Source organism: Gossypium hirsutum, chromosome A09 (genome assembly GCF_007990345.1).
Source record: "Gossypium hirsutum isolate 1008001.06 chromosome A09, Gossypium_hirsutum_v2.1, whole genome shotgun sequence".
Classification (NCBI taxonomy): Eukaryota; Viridiplantae; Streptophyta; class Magnoliopsida; order Malvales; family Malvaceae; genus Gossypium; species Gossypium hirsutum.
This window is the reverse complement of record NC_053432.1, coordinates 30,371,186-30,390,486: the sequence shown is the minus strand read 5'-3', so window position 1 is coordinate 30,390,486 and position 19,301 is coordinate 30,371,186. Positions and strand designations below refer to the sequence as shown.

The window sequence follows — 19,301 nt, the reverse complement described above, 5'->3', positions numbered from 1 at the left end:
CTATTTAGTCCATGGAAATCTATAGTAAAGTGAAATTTGTTATAAAACAGAATATTGCTGTAGCAATGATGTGAATTTGAAAAATCACTAAAGATATTATAAATTGACTTAAATGATGAATAAGTTAAGGAATCGAAGCTTAATGATCCTATTTTCATATGGATTGAACAAAATAGGTATATGAATTATATTTTATGAGATATTTGAACTTTTGTGAAACAGGGCCAAAGTGATTTCTGGATCCCCTATTTTTAATTTAAGAGTTCACCATAAATTGTACACAAATAATTATAAGTCATTCTTTATATGTACAGATTCCTTATTGAGTCTAGTTTTAATAGAAATAAACAGCATAGTCATTGAAATTCCGTACAGAGAGAAATCTGATTCGTAATACACAGAGGTCAGAGAAGTCGAACCCTGAAACAGGGGAGACTTTAACTAATAAACTGTACTAATTGGCCCAACCAAAAATTCTATAAAAAAATTAGTATATAGATATATTAGTATAGTTTCATGAAAAGTTTACAGAATTGGATTTTAAGTTTTGGAACTCGAGATATGAATATTTAAGAGACTATAATGCAGATTGTCAGCTTGTCTAGAAGTTTTAAAAATAAATTGTTTGAGCTGTATAAGTAATGAATTAAGTCCGTTAACACCTCGTATTCGACTCCGACGATGGTCTCGGGTACGGGGCATTACATTTGGTGGTATCAGAGCAGGTTTAGCCGGTTCTCAGACTAATGTGTTGTATGTACGGGTTTTTCTATACATGCCATATATATATATATTGTGATAGTGTGACGACTTCTGACCTTCTAAATGATTTTTTTTATAGTAAATGGATCCTGATCCAATTACGGCTGATGATGTAGAGAGTAATGCACCAGCTCCGGCTAAAGGGGCGGTGCCAGCTGAAAATGCACCTCCTATTGTTGGTCAAGGAGGAGGAGAAAGGGCTCGGGAAGCCGTTCTCTAGATGATGAATGCCTGGTATACTGAGTTCGTTCATACGAACCCGAATGCACAACCTCCCCCACCTCCCCTGATTCCTCAACCTGTACCCCTAATGTCTCAAGGCGTAGATCTGATGAAATTTCACAGAACTCTAGTTGATAGAATTCGTAAGCAAGGGGGCGAAGAATTCAGAGAAAATATTGATGATGATGCCGAGAAAGCAGAGTTTTGGCTTGAGAATTCTATTCGGTTATTTGATGAATTGTCTTGTACACTTGATGAATGCTTGAAATGTGATATATCAATTGTTGAGGGATTCAGCTTATCATTGGTGGAAGACATTGACTTCAGTAGTACCAAAAGAGAAAGTAACTTGGGAGTTCTTTTAAGAAGAATTTCGGAAGAAATACACCAGTGAAAGATTTGTTGATCAAAAGCGTAAAGAGTTTCTTGAATTGAAGTAGGGAAACATGACAGTTACTGAATACGAAAGGGAGTTCGTCAGGTTGAGTAAGTATGCTAGAGAATATATTCCTACAGAGGCTAAAATGTGCAGACGATTTGAAGACGGAATCAATGAAGACATCAAAGTATTTGTTGGGATTCTTGAATTAAAAGAAATGGTAGTACTGGTTGATCGAGCTTACAAGGCTGAAGAACTACTTAAAGAGAAGAAAAAAGTAGAGGCCGTGACTAGAAATTGGAATAAAAGACCAACGAGCAATTCATTCTCACAGCAATCCAGAAAATCTAGAAATATGAATCCCCGTTCACAGGTTTCTGCTGGAAAATCATATGGAAATTTTAAGAAGCAAAATGTGGGTCCTAAATCTCAGACTACTTCTGCAGCTAGTGTGGGAAATACGAGATTTGTTAAGCCCGAGTGCCAGCGGTGTGGCAGAAATCATTTTGGCCCATGTAGAGTGAATGAATGTTTTCGGTGTGGTTCTCCGAATCATTTTATTAGAGACTGCCTAGAGAGAGTCCAGAAAGAAAAATTTCAGAGTGTAAAAGCTAGTGGTGCAGACTCAAGGGGAAGATATTTGAGAAAAACTGGAAATGAAGCAAGCAACAAGAATGTAGCCAAAGATTCAGTAGCTAAATCTGAAGCAAGGGCTCCAGCTAGAACTTATGCTATAAAGGCACGTGAAGATGCTTCATCACCTGACGTGATTACTGGTATATTTTCTCTTTATGATGTTAATGTTATTGCTTTGATTGATCTCAGTTTTACTCATTCATATGTGTGCATGAAATTGGTGTCCAGTATGAATATACCTGTTGAGAACACAAAATTTATGATTAGGGTGTCGAATCCATTAGGCAAATTTGTGATAGTTGATAAAGTATGCAAGAAATGCCCTTTAATGATTCGGGGTCATTACTTTCTGGCCAACTTGATGTTGTTGCCGTTTGATGAATTTGATGTTATTTTGGGTATGGATTGGTTGACATTGGATGATGCTATAGTAAATTGCAAAGAAAAGGTTATAGAATTAAAGTGTGAAAGTGGTGAAATTCTGCGGGTTGAACCAGACAAATCAGAGGCATTATCTAGTATGCAAAAGAAATTGAAAAGAAAGTTGAATCAGTGCCGGCTGTGTGTGAATTTGCGGATGTATTTCCAGAAGAATTTCGGGTTTGCCTCCAGACAGGGAAGTAGAATTTAGTATTGAATTGATACCGGGAATAGCTCCGATCTCGATTGCTCCGTATAGAATGGCACCAGCAGCGTTGAAAGAATTAAAGTCGTAGTTGCAAGAGTTGACTGATAAAGGCTTTGTGAGACCGAGTTTTTCACCCTGGGGTGCTCCCGTGTTATTTCTGAAAAAGAAGGATGGTTCTATGAGATTGTGTGTTGACTATCAGCAATTAAACAAGGTGACAATCAAAAACAAGTATCCATTGCCAAGAATTGATGATTTGTTTGATCAGCTAGAAGGAGCGACATGGTTTTCAAAGATTGACTTGAGATCTAGGTACTACCAACTGCGAGTAAAAGAGTCGGATGTGCCTAAAACTGCTTTTAGATCAAGGTACGGTCACTATGAATTAGTTATGCCATTCGGGTTGACAAATGCTCCTACTGTGTTAATGGATTTAATGAATCGCATATTTCGGCCATACTTGGACAAATTTGTTGTGATGTTTATAGATGACATCTTAACTTATTCAAAATATGAGATAGAGCATGCTGAGCAGTTGAGGATAGTTTTGCTAACTTTGAGAGATAAGCAGCTATATGCTAAGTTCAGTAAAAGTGAATTTTGGCTTCGCAAAGTTGGATTTTTAGGTCATATTATTTTAGGTGATGGTATACGGGTTGATCCTAGTAAAATTTCAGCCATTGTTGATTGAAAACAACCGAAAAATGTAATCAAGGTTAGAAGTTTATTGGGGCTAGCTGGGTATTATCGGCGGTTTGTAAATGGATTTTCTATAATTGGCGCTCCTATGACTAGACTACTTCAAAAGGATGTAAATTTGAATGGACGGAAGAATGTTAATAGAGTTTTGAAGAATTGAAAAAGTTATTAACTGAAGCACTAGTGTTGGTACAACCCGAATCAGGTAAAGAATTTGTGGTGTATAGTGATGCTTCTTGAAATGGCTTAGGATGTGTACTTATGCAAGAAAAAGTGGTGGCTTATGCTTCGAGACAGTTAAAATCTCACGAAAGGAATTATCCGACTCATGATTTGGAATTGGCTGCTATAGTGTTTGCTTTGAAGATTTGGCAACATTATCCGTATGGTGAAAAGTGCCGAGTATATACAGATCATAAAAGTCTTAAGTTCTTGATGTCACAAAAAGACTTGAATTTGAGATAGCGAAGATGGTTGGAGTTGTTGAAAGATTACGAGCTTGTTATTGACTATCATCCGGGAAAAGTGAATGTGGTTGCCGATGCTTTGAGCAGAAAGTTGTTATTTTCTTTGAAAGATATGAACACTTAGTTAAAGGTATCAGTTGATGGTTCAATTCTAGCAGAGTTAAGAGCAAGACCGATGTTTTTACAAGAGATTTATGAAGCTTAGAAAAATGATCAAGATTTGGAAGCTAAGAGAAAGCAGTGTGAAGCTGATACGGGATCAGATTTCAGAATCGGTTTTGATGGTTGCTTAATGTTTAAAAACCGGATTTGTGTACCAAAAAATGATGAGTTGATTAAAAAGATTTTGCATGAAGCACATAATGGTTGTTTAGCGGTTCATCCGGGTAGTACGAAAATGTATAATGACTTGAAGAAAATGTACTGGTGGAGTGGAATGAAAAGAGATATTTATGAGTTTGTATCAAATTGCTTAGTTTGTCAACAAGTGAAAGCTGAACACCAGGTACCTTCGGGATTACTCCAGCCTATCATGTCTCCTGAATGGAAATGGGATTAGATTACTATGGATTTTGTATCAGGGTTACCGTTAACTCCGGGGAAGAAAAATGCCATCTGGGTAATAGTTGACAGACTGACTAAATCGGCTCATTTTATTCTGGTACGTACAGATTATTCTCTTAATAAGTTGGCTGAAATGTACATCCGTGAGATTGTTAGACTTCATGGAATACCTTTGTCAATCATTTCAGATAGAGATCTGAGATTTACTTCACGGTTTTGGCAAAAGTTGCAAGAGGCATTAGGTACGAAGTTAAATTTCAGCACTGCTTTTCATCCACAAACTGATGGACAATCAGAGAGAGTAATTCAGATTCTTGAAGACATGCTTAGATGTTGCATATTGGAATTTCAAGTAGTTGGGAAAGGTACTTACCGTTGGTAGAATTTACTTATAATAATAGTTATCAGACGAGTTTGAAGATGGCACCTTATGAAGCATTGTATGGTCGTAAATGTCGGACGCCATTGTATTGGACTGAACTCAAGGAAAATCAGATTTATGGAGTTGATCTAATAAAGGAAACCAAAGAAAAGGTGAAACTGATTCGAGATTGTTTGAAAGCTGCTTTAGATAGACAGAAATCTTATGTAGATTTGAAACGAAAGGAAATCGAGTTTCAAGTTGGTGATAAGGTATTTTTGAAAGTGTTTCCATGGAAGAAAGTCCTTAGATTTGGACGGAAGGGCAAGTTAAGTCCGCATTTTATTGGACCGTATGAAGTAATTGAAAGAATTGGACCAGTAGCTTATCGGTTAGCATTGCCATCTGAATTACAGAGGATGCATGATGTTTTCCACGTATCTATGCTACATCGGTATCGTCTAAATCCTTCACATATAATTTCACCGACAGAAGTTGAGCTACGCTAGATATGACTTAAGAAGAAGAACTGATTAAGATTTTAGCTCGAGAAGTCAAACAACTAAGAAACAAAAGTGTCACTCTCGTGAAAGTATTGTGGCAAAAGCACGGGGTAGAAGAGACTACATGGGAACTTGAGGAAACTATGAGAAACCAATACCCACACCTATTTACCGGTAAGATTTTTGAGGACGAAAATCCTTAAAGGGGGGAGAGTTGTAATATCCTGAATTAGGGCCTAAATAGAATAGTGGTTTTGTGACCACAAATTCGAGATAGAAATAACTATTTTATAATTATTTTGATGTTTATGATATGATTGCATGATTGTGTGAAAATTTCGTGATGAAATCCTATGCCTAAAGTGCTTAAATTGAAATTAGGGACTAAATCGAATAATTTGCAAAACTTGCATTCTAGGAGTTTTTAGTATGAAATTGCTTTGGAATATTAATGAGGAGGTCTTAAATAGGAATTTGACCAATTTCTAAGTCTATGGACAAAAATTGGACATTGATGGAATTTTTTTGAAAGTTTAGTAGGAAGGGCATTTTGGTCATTTAGTTATTAAAATGAATTAAAAACAAAATTAAAAGCCAATTTTTGTCCATCTTCTTCATTAGGCCAAAATTTCAAGGGTTCTCCATAGATAAGGTTTGTTTCAAGCTTCCAAGCTCCATAGTAAGTGATTCCAAGCCCCGTTTTTAATGTTATTTACGTTTTTGGAATCCCGGTAGCTCGATTAAGCTTATGCTAGCAATAATTCAACCTAGGGTTCATATTTGAAAAAATACCCATAGGTGAAATTTGTGTATTTTGGTGTTTTATGATAGAATATGAGGTTTTAAATTATGTTAGACAACTTGTACTACTCGGTTTTAAGTGAGAACGAGTAAAACCTAATAGTCATAAGTACATGTTAGAGTGTGAATTTGATGTTGCTATAGAAGGGAAAAATGATGAGAATGTCATAAAACATAAGAATAAGGAATGAAGTTTAATTCCCGAGCCTAGGGGCAAAAGTGTAATTATGCAAAAGTTTAGGGGCAAAAATGTAATTTTTCCTAAGTTTGTATTAAAGACTGTTTTGATGAATGTATGTATTAAATAAGATTAATTTGGCATTATAGATCAAGAGAAAGGAGATTCAAGTCGCGATCGAGGGAAAAAAAAGTTTACGAAAAATAGGCTCGATTGCTAATATTTTGTATCGAGGCAAGTTCATGTGTAAATGTAGTAACATAATTGTCATTTTAAGTAATTTAATGTTGTTTATATGATATGATGCTTATTATTATCATGAAATGTTATGTTTTGTGGTTATTGTTGAATAATATGTAATTATGTGAATTACTTGATAAGTATGAACTATCACCGAAGTATCGATTTCGATATTCCGTGGAAGACGGCGAAGATGTGTAATCGAGGAAAAAGCCCGTTTGAACCTTGGGAATAAATTAGAATGCAAGTGACATATCACTTGGATATTTGATTTCTGAACTCATTGAGTTGAGTCCGAGTTCGTGAGATGTAACTAGGCATACAAACTCGTTGAGTTGAGTCCGAGTTCTCTTATGGATGCGAACGCCCGAGCTCATTAAGTTGAGTCCGAGTTCACTTATGGGTGGGTTACATGGTAGCTTGGCTACATAAGTTCCGCAGGCTATTGAGTTGGTCTAGCTGCGGGTATGACACTTACGTTCATGAAATCCGTGTATTCGAATTATATTCTGATGTGTTCAACGGGTGAATCTTAAGTGAATGAGAAGAATGCCTAAAACGAAGGTGATATATTGGTAAGTGTGGTGAATGAGAAAATTTGACAGGTATGTGCTTAAATCCTCGGGTTGAGAACTTGGTATGATGAAATCGTAGAAAGATATTAAATGCAAATGAAACACGAATCGGGATAGGTCGAAGACTCGTTCACACTATCTGAAGGCCTAAATTGGTAAAATGGCTTGTGTATTTTGAATGTGGCATGTATGGCAAAATACTCACTTTGCGTAAATGATTTTATGAAATCGTTATGGTTTGGTAAGAAAAGCGTTTGTGAATGATTAGCCATTGGAATGGCCAATCTAAATCATATTTGATGCCATGTATGTTTAAAATGCTATTTAGTCCATGGAAATCTATAGTAAAGTGAAATTTGTTATAAAACAGAATATTGCTAATTTGAAAAATCACTAAAAATAGTATAAATTGAATTAAATGATGAATGAGTTAAGGAATCAAATCTTAATGAGTCTATTTTCATATGGATTGAACAAAACAGGTATATAAATTATATTTTATGAGATATTTGAATTTTTGTGAATTAGGGCTAGAGTGTTTTCTGGATCCCCTATTCTGACTTTAAGAATTGACCATAAATTGTAAAAACAATAATTAGAAGTCATTCTTTATATGTACAGATTCCTTATTGAGTTTAGTTTTAATAGAAAAAAACATCATAGTCATTGAAATTTTGTACAGAGAGAAATCTGATTCGTAACACACAGAGGTCAAAAAAGTCGAACCCTAAAACAAGGACTTTAACTAATAAACTGTACTAATTGGCCTAACCAAAAATTCTAAAAAAAAATTCGTAGATAGATATATGTCTCTAGTTTCAGGAAAAATTTACTGAATTGGATTACGAGTTTTGGAACTTGAGATATGAATTTTTAAGCGACTATAATGCAGATTTCCAACTTGTCTAGAAGTTTTAAAAATAAATTGTTTGAGCTGTATAAGTAATGAATTAAGTCTGTTAACACCTCGTATTCGACTCCGGCGACGGTCTCGGGTACAGGGCATTACATAAACTCCTCGCACCACCATGACCATGCAACAGAAAGGTATGTCGAGCTTAGATTATAAATAAGCGCTTCTCGGAGGCAACCCAAGCACTAACGATGGTAACTTCTTTAAAATTTTAGTTTTAAACATCTAATCACTAACTAAGTCATTGAAACACAAGTTTTCTAATCCACACGGTTAGGCGCACGGGCGTGCCTTAGGTCATGCTCACACCATGGTAGGAGACACGGCCGTGCGATACGGCTATGTGAAAACAGGGCAAAATTTTTCTTTAAAACAGGATGCGATAAGTTGCCACGGCCGTGCGATGTGGCCGTGGGTGAGTCTGTCAAACCAACACGGGCGTGCGACACGCCCGTGTCTATAAAATGTAGTAGAAACTGAGAATTTAGCACAGGCGTGCGATACACCTGTGCTCATTAACCGTGCTCAAGACTAATAAAATACCATGGGCATGGACATCCATACACAGATGTGGGAGAAGCGAATGAAGCAGAACACGGCCGTGCGACACGGCCGTGTGCACCCACATGCTCAAGGAACACGGGCGTGGGCTGAATACCAAATACGCCATAATTTAAAAAACTGCAAAACACACGAACAAAAATTAGGGCACACGGGCGTTTCCCATGGCCGTGTGCCCCAAAATCCTTATATACCCCTCACTATTCATCACCCCCTTCCCCTAAATCCCTAACCCTAACCGCTACAACTTCACACGCCCTACCTGCCACGCCCGTATGCCGACCACAGCACCACCTTCGATGACCCAAAGCTCCTCCCTCTTGCGTTTGTTCACTTTTTTTCCCTCTATTCTCTTCATTCTTTTACTTATTTCATGATATTTTATTTTGAGTAATTAATCATAGTTATAATGATAGAAAACTTATGCCCTTTATTAAGAAATTTGCCATGTTAGTCAATACACTTTGCTACATTCATCCATTTTTCTTGTTTCCATAGATTTCATGCTTACCCACACCATATTTCATACTTATCAAACCCACATGCATTCATTCACTAGATATTTTCGTAATCCTATTCATAGTAATGACTTAATATATCTGATTGGGTTATTTTTTTAGCATAGTTGTTCTTTAGTACATGACTTCTATGAAGTATGTCTATTTGTTTTACATTGCAGATTTTTCCATGCTACTGTTGGAGAGTAATTTTATTTTTATTTCATCTTGCCATTGTAGGTATACTATGTCAACCTCACGTGGTAAGAAGACCACCATCCTCGCTTCGAAGAAAAGGAAAGGAACAACGTCATCCTCGGGTCCTACCGCTGAGATCCGTCACCCTTTCCCCTAGTTTCCCTTAGGACCCAGGAGGAACTATTTCAGATATTACGAGCCCGACCCCTAGGTATGGGCTGCTGCATTGACTGGGCCGCACTTGAACAAATTCAAATGGCTGACGCAGTCTGAGCCCTTCTAACGTCTGACCCGTGGGGGCTCTTCTTTGAGATCATTGAGCCAACGTACCTCGAGCTCACAATGGAACTCTGCTTGACCTTCCATCTTCAAGTCGTCATGACAAACTTTGACGATCCTGGAACAGTCCAGTTCTACCTTGGTGGTCTAGTGCGCCAGTTGAGCGTACTAGAGTTTGGAATTGCACTAGAGCTGTACACGGAGGAGTTCATGGCCGACAACGAACTCGACACCATCCATCGCCACATCCACTACTCTCCCTCAAAGTACTAGATGGACCTCATCCCTGCCTCGGCCACCTCTGATCCTAGCCGTTCTAAGGCATCAGCCCTCACCCCATCCCTGCGATACCTACGCGCCATCTTGGCCCACACTCTGACAGGACGGCGAGAGAGCATCGGCGTCGTCAACACTCACAACGCCTATTTCTTGTGAAGCATGGCAAACGGGCACGTCTTCGACCTTGCCTATTTCATTGCTCTCACCATCCGCCATTAGACGGAGTGGCAAAGGAGCGGACTCATCTTTATTGAGCTCTATGTGACTCAATTGGCTCGGCACTTTGGGCTCCTCAACACATTGGCACAATCATCCTCCCTCACTCTCATCGGCCAGATGTCCCCACAGGGCATCTCGAGCATGCTACATATAAGGATGATCGAGAAATGACGTGGAACCTAACCTCCTCAGTACCGCCTCGTCCAATCCACTGAGGAGGAGGACCCAGAGGACATTACTGATGATGTCCCTCCACGTCATGAGGACCCACCGTCTTAGCCAACACCCATCCATCGTCCAATTCATGCGGCGGCTTCATACTCTAACATTTCTGTGTAACGCCCCAAACCCAGCCTGGACTTTATGGCCAAGTCTGACGCGTCACATTGACTTACGGTTGGTTGTGTTCTTTGTTTATGGTAGTTAGGGTGATTTTGTAAAACAATGGTTAATTGTTGACTAAGGGCACGTTTGGTTCGCTGTATTGGATTAGAGGTGTATTGGATTAGAGGTGTAATGGAATAGATGTGTAATAGCAAATCAACTGTTTGGTTGAATGTAATGGAATATAGGCGTAATAGTAAAACTGTGTTTGGTTGAATGTAATAGAGGTGTAATAGCATAATGGAGAAAACTAAAATGACCAGAATACCCTTAGCATAAATTTGTTTTGGTAAATGATTATTGTTATTGTTATTTAAATTTTAATAAGATTATTTATTATCAAAAATAAATAATTTAATCATATTTAAACATAATTATTATTTAATATATTTTAATTAAAATATATAATTTAATAAAATTCTTAATAATTAGCAGAAATTTGTTTTGGTAAATTATTTTATTTAAATTTTAATAAGATTATTAATATCAATAATAAATAATTTACTCATATTTAAACATAATTATTATTAAATATATTTTAATTAAAATATATAATTTAATAAAATTCTTAATAATTAATATTCTTATATGAATTTACTCAAATCATAATATATGATACTGTAAAATATAAATTAAAATAATAATTATTAAATATATTTTAATTAAAATATATAATTTAATAAAATTCTAATAATCAATATTCTTATATGAATTTACTAAAATCATAATATATGATACTATAAAATATAATTTGAAATAATTAATATTAAATATATTTTAATTAAAATATATGATTTAATAAAATTTAAAATAATTATCTAGATTCAAATTTAAGAATTATTTACATGAACAAAAATATAATATTTGTTTCTAAGTTAATTATTTTAATAAAATAATTAAATATTTATATAACGGTGTTCTCATCTTTTGGTATTTTTATATGCAATTTTAAAGATTGAATCCAAACTTAAAAGAATATTTATTTGTAAGCATTTCACCGGTTTACTTCAACTCAATTATTGATTAATTTTTAATAAACATAAATTCAATAACCATTACTATTATCTTCTGAATATTGTACTGAATTTTAGACAATTTTTTATTTTGAGAAAGGAGTTCATCATAAATGCATCACCCCTTGTCTAGTTCTCTAACCAAAGCAGGATAAACAGAATGGAACAAAAGAACATCAAGTAAAAAATAGCTGTATCTATCGAACACTGCATTTCAGGGCTTAAATTAAGCATATGTCCCAGTCCATGATCACACAATTTTGAGACAAGATTGGAAGTTCATTGTAGTTTAGATAATTGATTTATACATGGAATTAATTTCAAGTGTTGTTTACCTCTGATCCTATAGGCTGATATACCACAGACTTGCTATTTCCAAAGTTGAAAACTACCCTCACAGCCGTTAATGTATTAACAAAAAATAATAAGACATGATGTAACTATCTAAGATGTGGGTTCGCTACCGCTCGGCTCATCCAACATCTCAACCACAGGAGCATACTGCACAAGTTAAAAGCAGGAATGGTGAGGGATGATGTTGTTTATATACATATATATATAGAGAGAGAGATTGAAGTTCATGGAGATGAAAAAATCAGAGAGAGACCTCATCATTCTCTTCAAAGTAGATTCCATCAACTGCACTTTTCTGCTGGAACTCCCATCAAAGTAGATTCCATTACAGATTTTCATTTTCCATCCCCATTTCCCATCCCTCTCCCTTTTCCTTACCATCCCTCCTCCTACTCTTATGATTTCCCTTCCCCCTTCACATCGTTGCTTTACTAACCCTCTTCCCCTACTCTGATTCTTTCCCTCTCCCCTACCATCCTTCCCCCTACTCCGGTTCTCTAATAAAGCATCATTATCAATCTGGATCCTCTTCTCTACTACACAAAGGGAGACAGTCCCAGCAACAACACAACTAACAAAAATTGCACCACCCAACACACTATTAAGACCCACTTCACATGTATTTGTCCCCAAAAATGCAGCTATATTGGCAAACACATCTGATGCCCCATTTCTCAGTGGAAGGAGTGAAACCCCAACAATAGTTGGAGGCAACCTAAGCAGATGTGAAAGCTTCTCCAATGAACAACAAAAGTAATTCACTATCGTGTTGCCTAACAGATAAAACAAAGCAGCAAGCTAAACACCCAAAACTACATACCCTACTATCCTAAATCCTTCGCAACCATGAATACCAATGGAAAACTAACCTATAATGAGCAAATCGGGGACGACTACGATGTAGAAGTGTTGGAACAAAGAACCTGTAACCAATAAAGGGAAATCGATGTTACAAAAATAATCAGTTTATAAAATTGATCATATACTTTACCAAAGCAGCCTCTCTTTTAGTAACCATTCCTTTAGATTATTAAATATACCAACTTGGCAGCTTTGAATATATATGATTCAAAATGAATATTACAGCAAACATTATGAAAACAAGATAAAAACAAAGGAAATGGGTGATTCCGCAAAATATATTCAACTAAACAACAAATAAACTGTTAAAGAGTAATCATTGTAATATCAAAAGAATCTCGAAAACACAACACATGCTAAGGATGTTAAACACATGAAGGACCAGAAACAAGATAAATCAGATAGAAAGAACTAGGAAAAAAACAAGAGCTTGTATTAATGGAGGTTTTTTCTTTTGTCTGATATGTATGCAGCTAGTAGTATTTTTAGAGGTTATATATATACAGTCAAAAACACTAGCTGATCTCCATGAATACCAATGCAGCTAGTAGTATTTTTAGAGGTTATATATATATACGGCATTGAAAACGTGTTGAGAATTGATCTCAACACAAATCAAATCCTTCACATATGGGCAGGGTTTAACCATAATAAAGCCTCCCGAACAGCCGAGACTTGTGCTAAATGTGGTGGCATAGTCAGCTTAAATGTTTTAACAAGTAGTTACTAAAAATTAAAAAATACAAGTAGAATTGGTTGGCATAGTCAGCTGTCTAGTGCTCCTCTTTTTTTATTTGAATTGTTACAAATATTTACTGGTATTCTTTGAGTAAAAGGTTATATTCCATTTATGTCTGTGGTTTCAACTTTTACCTCGTGGCACCATGTGGTTCTTTTTTTTTCCTTTGGGTTACAATTATCATCCTGTATTTAAATTCTATAAACTCAGGGAGTTATGCCACTAAATTTATCAGCTAAATTATAAAAATACCCTCAACTCAGAAGTCATCTATTCACACTAAGGTTCTTTTCATAATTTTATTAGATAAAATTGGCATGCTAATCCTCTATGTAACTGAAACTTAACTACAAGGTTTTAATTGGAAAAGAAAAAATCATAAGGTGCTATGTGGGAATGGTTGAAATAGGAGTTGTATAGAATTTACCCCATATATTTTCAGCCTATGGTGTTCATACAGCCTATCTGAGTCTAGAGTAATTCAGGAGTGTCTCAATATATGTATATCAGGTGAGATTGTAATGTAAGTAATAATGAGCATTTTGTGAATACAAATAAATTATACAAGTAAATTGCTAACCTAAGTAAAACTTAATGTGTCAATGGTTGTATACATTTCTATTGGTCTGGTCTTTGTCTAAAACTGTCATTCAAATCTTACAGGCTAAAAGCATATTAACAACCATGGTCCAGATTGTTTTCTTGAATTTTCTTCCAACCTAATTTGTATAATGCTTTAGTATGTTATTATTTGAGAATGTTTTGCTAGTATTGATATGTGTTTGCTTGCATTCTTAATTTCTGGTTTTAACAGTTGTGATATTAAAATAGTGCAACTCCTATCTGAATTTCGGCCCCTTTCTATGAATTTCATATTTTGTATGTTGAATAAGCAGTTTAATCGAATATCAGCTAACATTTTGTAGGCATATTTTGTTGGGAGGGCTTTGACTCAAAAGCTGAAGGAGCTTATACCTAGACAAATGTTTAAAGTACCAATTCAAGTAAGATGCGCACACTTGAAATATTATTGAATGTTTAACAAGTAAGGCAGAATTGCTCTTTATGAAGAAGAAGAAGCAGAAAGTACAAATCCTTGTTTAAAGAAGAAAACTAGGAATTGTGCAACTTTTTTCAATAATCTGCATTATTTGATCACACTGTGCAAGCAAAGCATATGTTTCAATCTAAAAAAGCTTTGCAAAGTAAAAAAGAATCCATGCAGATCAGCAAGCAGTGATCTTATCGGCTTTACTGCTTTGCTTTACAAGTGTGAACTACATTCACACCATCAATATGCATCACTTAGCATAAATTTATTTCCCCTCGCTTCCACCCGATCCTTGGGATCGATTAGTATAACAAGCAAAACGTTCTGGAACTAGCACCAAAAAATGAAACAAGCAAAACGAAGAAATAGAACTAGCAGAAAGAAAAAGAGTTAACTCGATATTCAAGCGAGTATTTAGCACCAAAAACAAAAACGAAGAAATAGAACTAGAAGAAACAAGCAAAGGGAAAATTCTGGGAAAAAACCCAACTCATTCAAAAAATGGCTGAAACTATTATTACGAAAAGATTCATGTAAAATGCTTCAAGAAATTAAAAAGTTTATTCATACCTCAAAAACCAAACGCCGAGACTGAGAGAAGAAACGATGAGGACAGAATCATCAACGAAAGCAGTGGGAAATGGGAGGAGAAATTATGAGGACAGAAGAGGAGAGGGTCGGGTAGGGAGGGAGGGTAAAACAGAGAGTTGGGGAGGGAAGCTGGACGTAATACCTATTACTCGATTTGGGAAGGGATTAGAAAAGCAGGGAATTTGGGGATTAGGTGGGGATTGTATTACGCGCGTAATACCTATTACAGCGAACCAAACGCCGGATTAGGGGCGTAATGTAATAGCCGCGTAATTGGTCAGTAATGGATTACCTAATACACTGAACCAAACATGTCCTAAGAAAAAAACACCGATTGATTAAGTCTTTAGGTTATCCATTTGTTATGCTCGTTGTGTTTTGAAATCATTTATTAATTTTGAACAAAAACTCACCCAGCCTAAATCTAACAGTTTAAATCGAGTATTAGTAAAACAATTAACAAAACCATAAAATTTACGAACGGCCTTATTACAACTTAAAATCCAAACAGTTAAAGTAAGTAAAGGCTTATTAAAACACATGAAGAAAACCGAATTTGTAGGACATGTGGCCACTCTGAATCCCTCACAGCTCCAAGTCCACTATAGTTGGGGATTTCTTCCATGGATGAAATTAAGGGGTGAGTTTGGAAAACTCAGTGTGTAAAATAACCCAACCATAGTCCAAATTAGATCAAACCACAGAAACAGATTAAGTTAGGCCTTAGCCCAATACAGAACTTAGAATGAAGCCCATAAGCCCATAACAGATACAGAACAGAAATTTCATGTATGCAGAAAACCCAACCCATATCCATCCGTATACACCCCCGTACCAACCTTACACCATGTGGGGAGACAACTCGACCCACCCACCCGCTGCACACCACAGAAATTGCAGCATGGCTGCCAGAACAGATATTGTGACAGAGTAACCAGATATAGATATTGTGGCAGAGCCACTAGAACAGATATATGTGGCATAGCCACCAGAAACAAATATTTGTGGCATAGCCACCAGAACGCTTCCTCCATCAAGATAACCCATATCCCATGCAACAGATATACATGTCATGGCATACAACATACAGAATCAGAATATCATGCATTCCAGTCAAAATTAACCCTAGGGGTAAAACGGTCACTTTGGACCTAGGGGTATAATGGTAATTTTCATACTTAGGAGTATTTTAGTAAATATACTATTTTACGGTTTTCATGCATATTACAGCCACTAACGTATTAACAGAAACACTTACCGAGCGTTTTTACCAAATTGGGCCCGTTGGCCCATTAACCCAATTTCGACCCATTAAGCCCAAATATACCGAAGTGCAAGAAATTGCGCACTCTGCAATCTTATCGCTTGAGATTACCAGGATTAACACACAAACTATCTCACGAGAGCTCGCACGCTCGCAAGTTCACAAAATGCCGGCTCTTCGGCATTTTGGCTTTTACCGATCTAGTCTATAAGTGGGTGTCGTTTACACACCTATTTTGTGACAGATTTACGACGGGATCCCCTTACGATATCCTACAATCAGTTACCCACATGTTAAACTACAAGTCGATAACTATCATGTATTAAACTCCTTACCATATTCGGCCATTAACACCTTAAGCCCTAAAGTTGTTACCTTTGCCGAAATTTAGACTAGATCTAGATGTCCAACAGTGTTAGCCTTCAAAGCCCTTTGCTAAATGTCCCTCTTGTCCACACTAGTGCACACAAAACCAAAAGAAAGAGGCCGATATGCCCTTAGTCCAAACGTTAGTCACCCTTAGTTGATAGGGATTTCGGCTTTTACCTTAAAACATGAGTAACTAATGAAATATTCGAGCACTTACCTAAAATGTTATGACGCTACTCCCGATCTACTATAGATCCAACCACCGTAAAAGAAGAGAAAAGTATAATCAAAGATTTAGCTTCTAAAGTACCTCAGTGTAGAAAAGTTTTGATTTGAAAGAAAGGATGAGAGGTTCGACTTCAATGGAGGTTCGGCTAAGGAGAAATCGGCAGCAGGTATTTGGTTTTGAGGGAAAACAAAGGTGAAGAAGATGAGGGTCGATAAGAAATGAGAAAAGAAGAGGGGAGCAGATGAGAGAATTCGGTTTTGAAGAAGAGAAAGGATGATAGTTTTATCTTACACAAGTCGGCACAAGTGTACGGTGTAGGTTTCGGCTTCTAGCAAAAGAAAGAAAAAGAGAAAAACCTAAGGTACCCTACCCTATTTCGGCAAAACAATAGAATGCCCAAACAAATCCTAAAATTGCACAAAAAGAATTCGGCAACCACTAATCCAAATGCTGAGATTGCAAACACTAAGAGACCTAGCCGAATTTGCACTTACAGAGCCCCCTATACGGCCAACTCTTGCTTCCTACTCAGACTCATTGATTTTCTCCCCTTATCCCTCCTTTACTCAATCCCCTGAACAACTTAAACTCTTCCTGACAGAGTTTCACCTTGGTTCCATCACATACCATTCCTGCTCATAAAAAAAATAATACCTTTATTTGCTTACCTTGTGACTTGAACCTTAGCTCCCCTTTGACTTCCACACGCCACCTTTTTAGCACCTCAGTGGCGTCACCCTGCCACTTTACCACAAGTCTTCTTGTGGCCTATTCCACCAATTTAATCTTAAAAGCCTAATACACCAGAACCCTCTTCTCTTTTAAAATAAAAATTTATTAAATCTACCAGGTTTTAACTTAGACTTGGGCCTTCTAGAGGCCCACTAACATTCTTAAACATGATTTATACAATCAGATCATACAAAAATCAAGATTCACCAAAACTCACAGATATCCTGAAAATCAGGGCGTTACAACCCTACCCTCCTTAAAGAAATTTCGTCCTCAAAATTTACTTGATCCAAACAGATGAGGGTATTGTTGACGCATTGCCGCTTCTGGTTCCCAAGTAGCTTCCTCTCTGCCATGATTACACCAGAGTACCTTTACCAATGGAACTGACTTCATTCTTAGAACCTTAACATCTCGATCCAATATCTACGTAGGCTCTTCCTCAAAAGTCAAATTAGGTTGCACTTCAATCTCTGCAACCAGCACAACATGAGTAGGGTCAGAACGATATCGCCTTAACATGGAGACATGAAAAACATTGTGAATCCTGTCTAGCTCCGAAGGTAATTCCAATTGGTAAGCCACTGGACCTACTCGCTTAAGAACCCGATAAGGCCCGATAAATTGCGGACTCAACTTGCCCTTCTGACCAAACCTTAATATCTTCTTCCAAGGAGAAACCTTCAAGAAGACCATATCACCCACTGAGTACTCAATCTCCTTACGCTTCAAATCTGCCTACGACTTTTGCCTATCAGATGCTTTTTTTAACCGATCTCTAATTATTCTGACCTTATCTTCAGTATTCGCTACCAACTCAGGTCCAAAAACCTATCGTTCTTCCAATTTAGTCCAACAACTAGGTGTACGACACCTACGTCCATACAACGCTTTATATGGTGCCATTCGGATACTCGCCTGATAACTGTTGTTATACGCAAACTCTGCCAACGGCAAGTAATCTTCTCAAATAATTCAGAAGTCAATAACGTATCCCCACAACATGTCTTCCGAAATCTAAATAACTCTTTCCGACTGACCATCAATATGAGGATGAAAAGTTGTACTAAAGTTTAATCGCGTTCCTAACGCCTCATGCAACTTTTTCCAGAATCGAGATGTGAACCTAGGATCCCAGTCAGAAATAATTGAGACTGGGACTCCATGAAGTTGAACGATCTCTGCCACATACAACTTAGCTACCTTCGAAAGTGAATAATCAGTGCGGACAGGTATGAAATGAGTAGATTTGGTCAACCTATCCACTATCACCCAAACCGAGTCCTTCTTTGTTGGTGTCAAGGGTAGCCCACTCACAAAGTCCATGGTTACCCTCTCCCACTTCCAAAGTGGTATCTTCACTGGCTGTAAAATTCCAGAAGGTAGTTGATGCTTAGCTTTCACTTGCTGGCATGTCAGACATTTCCCCACAACCTCTGTTACTTCTCGTTTAAGCCCAGGCCACCAATACAATTCTCGCAAGTCGCAATACAACTTATTCCCTCCAGGATGCATAGCACAAAGTCCTCCATGAGCTTCTTTCAGTATTGACTGCCTTAAGTCAGAGTCCTTCGAGATGCAAACTCTTCCACGGAAACATAGAACTCCTTCACTATTCAACCCAAACTCAGAAGTTTCCCCTTTCTTAACTTGTTGGAATCAATAAACAAAAGACTCATCCTTCAACTGCTTTTCCCTAATCTGATCAACCCAGGTTGGCCTTACTTGTAACTCAACCAACAAATTACCATAA

The 19,301-nt window shown here is 36.9% G+C and overlaps 1 long non-coding RNA gene across 1 annotated transcript; it reads right to left on the bottom strand.

Annotated features, from left to right (window-relative positions):
* Positions 1-11,539: 11,539 nt before the first annotated feature.
* Positions 11,540-12,577, bottom strand: LOC107890219 (uncharacterized). The gene is made up of 2 exons (XR_001681884.2): positions 11,966-12,577; positions 11,540-11,859 (listed from the first exon to the last, which is right to left on the bottom strand). It is a non-coding gene; the product is annotated as an uncharacterized lncRNA (long non-coding RNA).
* Between the last annotated feature and the right edge of the window lie 6,724 nt (positions 12,578-19,301).